This window comes from Thunnus maccoyii, chromosome 9 (genome assembly GCF_910596095.1).
Source record: "Thunnus maccoyii chromosome 9, fThuMac1.1, whole genome shotgun sequence".
NCBI classification, from domain to species: Eukaryota; Metazoa; Chordata; class Actinopteri; order Scombriformes; family Scombridae; genus Thunnus; species Thunnus maccoyii.
Genome location: NC_056541.1, coordinates 34,612,811 through 34,623,131, shown reverse-complemented (window position 1 = coordinate 34,623,131; position 10,321 = coordinate 34,612,811).

Here is a 10,321-nt window from a genome sequence, read left to right as displayed (position 1 = left end):
ATTTAAACCCGAGATAAACCCCCAAACCCCATTTGACCTCCCCCCATGTCTGACTGCAGATCAGAAAAAAATAATAATTCTGTCAATTCAATATCATTCAAGCTTGAATATTTAGAGAGAGAGAGAGAGAGAGAGAGAGAGAGAGAGAGAGAGAGAGAGAGAGAGAGAGAGAGAGAGAGCACAGTTAACACCAACTGTCTTCAGACGCTAATGACTCTGACCGTATGGCAATTAGCGCCGGTCTTTGTGAATCAGACTGATTTTCAAAGAGGCTTATTTGCATAGAAAGGGGGCAATTTTGCGCCGAATGTATGAATATTACCTCATTTACATTCATACGAGATTAGTTTGGCAGCGCAGTTTGCGGTGCTTTGAGAATTACACAGCGCAGAATCCTTTTGTGGATTTGATCCATAATCTTTGTATTTTGCAATGTTTACTGATGTTCATTTTAACATGAAGCCTGTCAAATACTGAGATATTCCAATTTGACAAAAAATCTATCATTAGGAGTCATTTTTAAAGGACAGGTTCACAGTTTCTCAAGTGTGTCTTAAAACAGCAGTTCATATGTACAGTGTAATCATTCCTCCTGTTCATACTGACTATTAAAAGATCCTTCAAATGTGTTTTCAATGGAAGTGATGGAGGCCAAAATCCTCAGTGTGTCCACACAGTCATTTTATCTGAAGCTTCTATTCAGCTTCAGCAGTCTGAGTTAGTCATATCAAGTGGATATCTGACACATTTACAGTCTTTTTAGCATCTTTGTGTTTCCTCGGACAGTGTTTCCCTGTTGAGCTGCAGGTGAAAGTATAGTAACAAAAAGAGGAACTTTGGCACTAAAAAGACTGTAACGTTGAAAGATATCTACTTGATTTGACTCATTTGGACGCTGAAGCTTCATATTAGCTTCAGACTGTGGATTTTGTCCTCCATCACTTCCATTGTAAGGTCATTATGAAGCGATCTTCTAATGGTCAGTATGAACAGGAGGAATGATTACAGCAAGAAAAACAGGTTTCAGTGTTCATTTGGGCTCCTGACTGTTGTTTTAAGACAGACTTTATAGCCTTTAAATATGGCCAAATGCTACTGTATTGTGGCATTTGATTCCTAATTTAAATTAGTGGGTGGTGTACGGAGCCTTGGAGTGAGGAAGTGAATTCATTAAGTGCATTTAAAACATTAATGTGTTATCAGCATTTTAGAGATGTAAAATTCTTTGAATCATATGCTGTTGCTTTCTGAGAAGCTTGGATTAATGACAGAGACCCTTAAAACCCTGAAAAAGCAGTTCCACATGTCACAAATGACTGCTCTTTGGAAATTAATATTTTTAGGATTGAGAATCTGTTAGCACTATGAATATCAGGTTGAAAAGATTATATTTTCTTTACTTACCTTTGATTCTTCAGATACAAATAGCAGTGCTGTTGCTGAGCGGACGCATATATGTATATATATATATATATATATATATATATATATAATTATTATTATAGTGGACCAGTCTCACACCAGTTCCACTGACATCCAGATTATACTCTGATTAATGATTAGTGACTCACTTTTACTTGTGGCCACTAGAAACTGCAACAACATTCAGAGAACCTCCAGTGTCTTTCCCCCTTCTATCTACAGTCGATGTATGTATATGTTTATATATCTATATATATATACTATATATATACATATAGATATATAGATACACACACACACACACACACACACACATATATATATATATGCAATGTGCAATAGATGCAATGTAATAAGATGTCAGCTTCTGTAGTTTTACTAGATTCAGTAACAGACAGCTCTCAGGATGGGGGGGGGGGGGGGGGCTTATTCATCTGGCAGTTTGATCATTCAGATTATTAATATGACCAGTATGACCTGGCCTCTGACTCAGAGATGAATCATCTTCTCATGAACACTGGGTTGCACTTTATCTCATCACCACCAGAGAGCGCTGTCTGCATTTTATATGCATGCAGGCTGGATCCTGCAGTGAGCCTGAGCTGCCTGTGGTTGGCTCTCACACAACACACACAGCATCAGCTTCATCACAGCAACATATTTGTCCTCCTAATATAGAATTTCAAACTTTTTTAAAAGTTTCTTAAATTGTTTAAAAAAAAAACATTCCATATGATTTTTTCACAACAACATTTTCATAAAACTTAAAGGTTTTTTTTTGCTCTACACATGGGACACATTTTATAATTTTTTGTGAAAAACCAAAAGTAGAAGATATGACTTCTTGAGATGGACTTTGTGTACAGTATCTGCTCTGCTGGCCTGGCTGCCAGCTGCCCAGCCTGCGGGCTGATATCCCTGCTGGACGGCCCAGCTGTGGGAGGACAGCTGGCTTGCATGACCGGGCCTCTGTGGAAAAATGTGACTTTATGGATTGCAAACACAGAAAGTACAACAATGTAAACTGTGTTGCTGATGGAGTCCTGCCAGGGACACTGCAGTTTGTTCCATTGCTGGTCTGACCTTGACAATCATAGATGAATTTGGTTGCAGAGTGGGCTCCGCAGGCCAATATCCATATCACATCAGCGCAGTGGTCCAGGTTCAGATCCATTTTCAAACTTGACAGATCTTAGTTTACATAAATCCAGATATAGTAATCTTAAGATGTTTTAAAAGAGCCAAACACTCCTTAGATTGTCTAACTTGTACTCACTTTGTGGTGTTAATATTTAGTCATTAAATCTTTATCAGGAAAGCTTTAAAACACATCAGAGCTACTGGTGTCAAAATGAGCCAGGTTTCTATTGATAAAGAGCAAAAGCAATCCACAATGTCCTTACATTTCACTTCTAAAGCATAATTAGTGGAATTAGACATTTCTTCATCTCTCAGGTGTGTCACTGAAACATATGTTTCATTCAAACAACAGATGACATCAGATGAAAATCAATAATGTATGTTTGCCTTGTTCTTAGATCCTTTACTAAAGTAAAAGTGGCAGCAATATCCCAATGTAAAAATGTTCTATTACAAAATTCAAATTTTTACTGAAGTAGAAGTAACACACAAGCATTAACAGAAACAATATGCTGAAGGTAAAGTACTCATTATACAGAATGGCCCTTTTTGGAAAGACTTACTTTATATTTAGTAGAAATTTAATGTTGATTAAGCTGATTTCAAGAATTATCAGCAAAATGTACTCACAGTATCAAAAGTGACACAGTTGAATTACAGAGCCCCCAAATTATTATTATAATTATTACAAAAAATCATAAATCTTCAGGATTTACATGACATAAATGGATTATTATTACTGATGTGTTAAAATGTAAGTAGCATTTTAGATTTTCAGAACTTATGCCTGACCAGGTCTAACCAGGTAGAACCTGTGTGGTTGTGCAGGGAATTAATCTATAATAATAATTAACTTCAGCTGTTAAATAGATGCAGTATAAAGTAGCATAAACTGATAATGTTCAAGTAACTACAAATGTACTTGACTAAATGAAGTACATTTACTTAAATGTAGTTACTTTCAACCACCACTGGTAAGATGCATTCATAAATAATACTTTTCATATGTTTTGTATGTAAACTTGCAAAGAAACATTAGCAGTGACAACTTCAGTATCTATCTCTGAAATATTGTAAAGTAAAATCAAAAAACTGTAAATTTTACATTGTATTGTGCAGTACTTGAGTAAATATACTTAATTACTTTTCACAACATTATCTCGAGCTCATGATACCTGATAATTATTGATCGTTTATCTTAAAATATAATGCAATGTCATTAGTCATTGGTGGCCTGATGAAAGCTGCTCTTGAGGGTTTAGCAGCAAATAACATGAAAAGCTGGGACTTTGTTTTACGGCTTAGGGTTTAGTGAAGTAATACTCTGAGTACTTGTCATCCAACATACAATCTTCACTGCAGCAAAGAGCCACCAAAATAAACACAGAAAATACAAACAAAAAGGGAAAATTGATGGCAACTAATGTGTGAGAAAACTCTCTTAAAATAGCATTGTCTGTTGCCTGGGGATATTGTAATCATGTTAAATATATAACACTCTCGTGCTCTTGTATGAACCATTTCATCTATCAAAACAAATCTACCCCTTAGGATTAACTTCTCCACTGTTTGAAAGTCAGTATATTTACACTATGCCTTTGAGCCATTTTCTGGGTTGTTTTGTATTCATTCCTTGTCTTATGTGTATGACAATATATCTGTCAGAATAAATGTAGAATTCTTGCAGTGTTTTCATTGTATTTTTACTGCAGTAGATCTTGGCTGCAGAAATGTTGCTGACAGCTTGAAGATGAGGGCTCAAGTTGCATTAGCTACACACATGGCTGTTATTTATTTACGCCACGTGCTGCTGCTGCTGCCTCAAACTGGAGCGCAGGGGATGATGATGCCTACCCTGCTGTCCTGTCCACTGCAAAATATGGACTTACAATCAGCAGTCTTTTAGTTTACCGTTAAATTCTGAACCCTATGACTCCATTAGTATTGCAGTATGCATGCTGAGTGCTTCCCTAATGCTATAGCGATGGAGTGACTGTTGACCTAATTTCAAGTGTTTCACCGTCACTCTCACTCCCTCTTCCCTCTCTGCCTTTCTCCTTTTTGTTGTTGTTGTTGTCAGAGATCTTATGATGCGTTTGACGTCAGCTTAAGGGGCCTGAGCAGACCCGGGTTCAGATAAGAGAACTTATTTTGTTTTCCACGCTGATATTTGTGCTCTGGTATATGGACACACAAGACCCTGCTGGTGAGTTAAGTCATCCACAAGACTTATTTCTCTTACAGGCGGACCGGTTTGAACCAGCCTGAAGCTGAAACTAGCCGTGGCTCTCAGTTCCACATCCAAGCCACCACACTAAGCACTGTTAAACCTCCCTGAGCTCATAGAATTTCCCAAAAGACCTGCTGATAGACTTCCCCTTAATCTGTCCAGTTTCATGACTATTGTTCAACACTGATTCATTTTACATGGGGTGGCTTCTTTGTTGAATGTTCTACTGTATCACTTGTAGAGGAGACATTGATATGGGAGGCATACATCTACACCATATCACACTTTGTTTTTGAGCTATGGTTACTGTTCTGCAGCTCAGGAACTTAGACTGTTTGGCAGGAAGGGACTCTTAAAGCCATACCTAATCTTACAGTCAGTGTGACTGCAGTCTAATAAATGTCTAATGACGGTAAATAAGAGGTGCTTTATTTTGCGTAAGTGATGTTTTCCTCTTTGTCTCAGCAGCAGTCTGACAATGTCTCAGTCAGTCTCGCCTACACTCTTAAAAGACGATGAGTCATCTTCACATTATTTTAAGGCTCAGACTGTGCAGAGTTACACCGAGACTTAGAGTAGTGTGCTTTACTAAACGCAAACATATATCACATAGTGAGCGTTGTTGCGACTCTTATAAAAAATAAGATACTATTTAGTAAAAGTAATAACTTGAATTTTGAGAAATACGCTTATTCACTTTCTTACCAAGTGTTAGATGAGAAGATCAATTCAACACTCCTATATGTTCATTCAGTATGTATTTGGAGCTAGCAGCACGTTAGCTTAGCTTAGCATAGACTGGAAACAAGGTGAAAAACGTAGCCTGGCTCTGTCAGCTCAACCAGCGCTTCTAAAGATTTTGTGACGTTTGGACAGAGCCGGTCTAGATGTTTTCCATCTGTCTTTATGCTAAGCTAAGCTAACCAGCTGCTTTATTGTACCTTTATGAGAATGGTGTCAATCTTTTTGACTAACTCTCAGAAAGAAAGCAAGTTTGAAAGTTTATTTTAACAACTGTGTATTTTAAAACGTAGTCAAAGACAACCTCTGCTTAAACAGAATATTTTGTGCACTTTCAACCCCACAAATGTCTGTCAGCACTGTCTTCAATTCAATCAAGTGTTTAAAACATGACAGACTCAAGCACACTCAGCTTGACACATCCTAACAAAAGGGTGTATTCTCTCAGATTTATCAGGTCTCCTGCCACAGATGACTTGTTCATCAATTCAGACTTGCGTGTTCCTACCTCCGGTCTCTCCACTATGACCTTGCCCTCCCGCCATGATGAACAATGGGCCTGCAGTCGACCGGCTCCAGCACTTTCCTTCACTTGGCGCTGGACCAAGCCCCATCAATTCATGTGCCTCTCTGCTGTACTGTTACTGTTAATACGGGGTCAGCACATTTGACCACCTCACATCTGTCCATTTATGTAGTGGTGGTACAGTGGGGAGAGAAGACTGCTGAGTAACCCTTGAGTTAACCACTGGTAGAGTTCCTCAGTGGCTTACGGTACAAGGCTGTGGTTGTACTGGGAAACTGCCAGTGACAGTGTGTGAAGCAGCTTGGCAGAGTAAATGAAGTATGAGAGTAGGGGTGAATGGGTTAAAATGCTCTCATAAACTGACAGTTTAGGTTGTTTCCTTTCAATTACTTCTTTTTTCAGTGCAAACCGTGAGAGGAAAAAACTATTTAAAAAAAACCCCTAAGTGACAGCAAACAAATCTCCCACCTGATTCAGAAATATGGGTTGCAAAATGTTTACGCTGTAACAGTTTCCAGTTCACTCAGCAGAGCGTGAGACTCACTCAGGCTCCATAGAGACCGTTTCTGCCTCCAGTATAACAGGACGTTATAGTTCGTCAAACGCACTGAGTCACTGCTTGTTTGCTGGTGCAGTGTTATGGTGACCCTAGCGGTATCCTCCCAGTCTCTCCATCTCCACCCACTGACTCTCTTGTTGCCCTCCACTGTATCGCCATGGAGACAGGAAGGCCTCTGAGCTCCCGCTAAGCTGTCAGCCACAGTGCATCCAGGGTTACGTCACCCTGGGGTAAAATGTGCTTTACTGTGCTACCTCGCTCCACAGCCTCCACCAATGATAAACAGAAACTGTAACAGTATATGTGGGCCTGTGTGTTTTATAGCTGTTTTGGTCTCCATGCTGACTTTTGAGCTTTGAACTGTACTTAGATGAGGGTATCCTGTTGTGCAGATAATACCTGATCCATAACCATCATGCTTACAAAACCAAGCTGTGTTTTGGGGGCAGGCATTAGAAAGACCTCTGTAGCCTGCTCCTCATCTCCTCTTGAGTCTAGCAGCTCGAGGCTACGTTACTAGCATGACACCCAGATCTTTGACTCAACTGTAGGTTGTTGAGTTGCATTGTGGGTAAAGTAGATACCAGGTTTTCGACAAGAGAGAAGAATACATTGAGTAAAAAGATGACATCTTTGGTTCTATTGCAGTCTGACAACATTTAGTGTGAAATTTCACACTAAGTAGTACTCATCATGACTAATAAACTGATGTGTAATGTCGGTTAATTCTGTTTTACATGCTGCAGGAAATGACTTCCTCTTGCTTCCCACCAGGAGCTTTCAAAATGCTCCTTTTTTACTTTCATTTTGATGTTCTGAAGACGTCACCTACATATAAAATAATACATGTGCAAGACAACAAAAAGCAGCTATGGGTGAATTAAAGGTAACATAGAGCATTAACTACCCCCCCCCACCCGTCTTTCAACATCCACCCTGTAGACCGGTGACCTTAATATGATCCACCTGATCCAGTGGGGCCACAGTTCAGGATCCTGAGCATCGTGTGGACAGATGTACAGTAGGTTTGGCCTCGGGCCCCTGCGGTGCAGCCAGCCGTGAACCGAGCGGCAGCCGGATTGAGCCGGTTCAGTGTAATGGTGCCTTGCATTGCCTGGGTGTTCATGCGGGCTCAGCGCTCAGTCATTTAATCTGCATGCACAGGCTGGTCCCTGGGGTGGCGAGGGCGGGGGTTGAGGTTGATAAAGTGTGAGAGGGAGGAGCAGAGGAAAGAGGAAACATGAACTCTGCTTTGCGTGCAAGTGTTACCTCCTGCTCTATTGTGGGTCTGATGCTGCTCACCCTGCAGGTTGTGAAACATGTTTCCACTCCTCCCTGCCTCCATTAAAAAAACAAAGGTAGCTGATTCCTGTGAAGCCTTTGTGCAGATTCCAAAAAACTTAACTTGAAGTTGTGCTACTTCCAATGTAAATGCATCATAAGTAAGAAATGAGTAAGACATAAAAGCAAAATAATTAACAGGTATCCATATTACTCATGCATTATGTTGAATTAAGTCTATTGTTTTAGGTTTGATGATTATATAGTAAAGAAACCGAAAGCACGCTGGGTTTATAGACTGCTTGCAGTGTATCATGATGCACTTCAAGTATTTTACCCTTTTTCTGGGAAATCCAACAGAAATGGGCGTTTTACAACTATTTCCTATTTCCAACCTTATTCTTCATAATTGGCTCAGTTTTTATTGCCACAAGTGCACCCCCTGCCTGCACAGTGCACTCACAGCTGGGTTTTATAACAAGTTCTCCTGAAATACAGCTGCTCTTGGGTAATCAAAGTTCACCTGTATTACCGTCAAACAATCAGACATGAAACCCACAGGGCCAGTTACATCTGAGTAATGTTCACATGCTTCCTCGTCATGTGCCAAACTTTTTAGAATCTTTGTCCTTTGGAGAAACAACATAAAGAAACACACACACACACACACTAGTCCCCCAGAGACTCCCGCTCTCCCCAGATGTCCTTCCCTTTCTGTCCTAATGTTACATAAGCAGCCACTTGCTAAACAGACACGCCGGGTGTTTGCTGCCAGTCACAGATTCCAGTAAGGTCCCGCAGTCACATATAAACACAGGCCTTCATGAAAACATGCGTTCTCTTACTGTAACAACAAGGCCTGTAGGCATTCATTAGTCATTATTATTCCCGCTGCATGTTATGCTGCTGGTATCTCTAAGATGCCATTTAATTCAGTTTGAACTCTGTCTTTCCATCATCTCTAACAGCTGTTAGTTTGTTTTCATGCTGTACTTTACCTGCATATTTATGCTTCATGGACCACATTTCCTTCACATTTAATATGATTTAATCAGTATTTATATCTTTCTCATATTCCTAATAATGGCATATCAATATTGCTTTATTCGTTTTCCATCCTGCTCTAAACACAAAGAAGTGTGTGGTCGACTATTAACTCGAAGGTCAAAGTCTCACCAGAGCTGATTTCTGATAAAACAGTTTCTGGTTACATGTGTTTAACATTGAAATAGTGTCTGGGACTTGTGCAGATTAAACAAGAGGAACAGGAAACAGTGACTGAGACATTTCCCAAAACGCTGCTTATCCATTTTAGAGAAAAGTAAACATCATATAACCTGAGATTTGTCATTCAGCTCTGAATTAAAGAGGATTTTATGTGTTCAAATGTTGTAATTTTGTCCTCTTACATCACTGGACTTCGACAAGCATCACTGTTTGTTCAAAGATTTCTCTATCAGCTGATTTCAGTTAGTTGCACGAACGTGTGCAACGCTAAAATCTATAAAAATGTATTATAAAAAATATTCATAATGTTTCTGCTCCCTTTAAATGCAGATTTCAACATCTTGGGAAATACACGTCTATGCTTTGCTGCTGAGAGTTAAATGAGAAGAAGCACTTTCATATTTGTATTTTTAATATGTAGCTACAGCTAACAGTCAGTTAGCTAAACTTAGCATAAAGACTGGAAACAGTTAACATGAGTCTGTCCATAGGTTGAAAAAATATGCCAATTAACATGTAATATCTTGTTTGTTTTGTTTTTACAGGGAGTTATGTGCTGAACAACTTCTCAGCCCAAAGCAGTAACTTCCTGAAATCCTGTTGTTGCTCTTCCGGAAATATTTTAGCACATAAGAACATTTTGTTCTAGTCTTAATGCTAAGCTAAGCAAATACTGACTGTAGCTATATATTTACTGTACAGACATGACGGTGATATCAATCTTCTTGTCTAACAAAGCAAATAAGTTTTAAGTTCCCCTTTTTAGCATTTATAAGCAGTTTATATACAGTTAATAAATGGTTTATAACACATTATCATGTAGTTGTAAGCTGATATGAAGACATTTTAAGTGTTATAACTTAACTAATGAAGACTCATGGGTGCCCACAGGAGGAGTTAAAGTCATTCAATAAACACATCAATAAACACTTATATCTGCATACAACTACATTACAGTGTGTTATAAAGCATTTATTAACTATGCTGCTTCTACAGAGTAGCATAGGAGACTGGGCTTTTAAACTTTAAAATGCACCGAGAGGGTGAAGAAGTGTCTTGTTTTAATTAATAATGTTATACAAAGAATCAAGAACAAGAAGACAATATCATAGTAACTAAATCAGCCCGATGTGTTGCATTAAACTTACTGTCAAGTTATCATTCTGTATCACATGACTTCCACTTTAGATAAAGG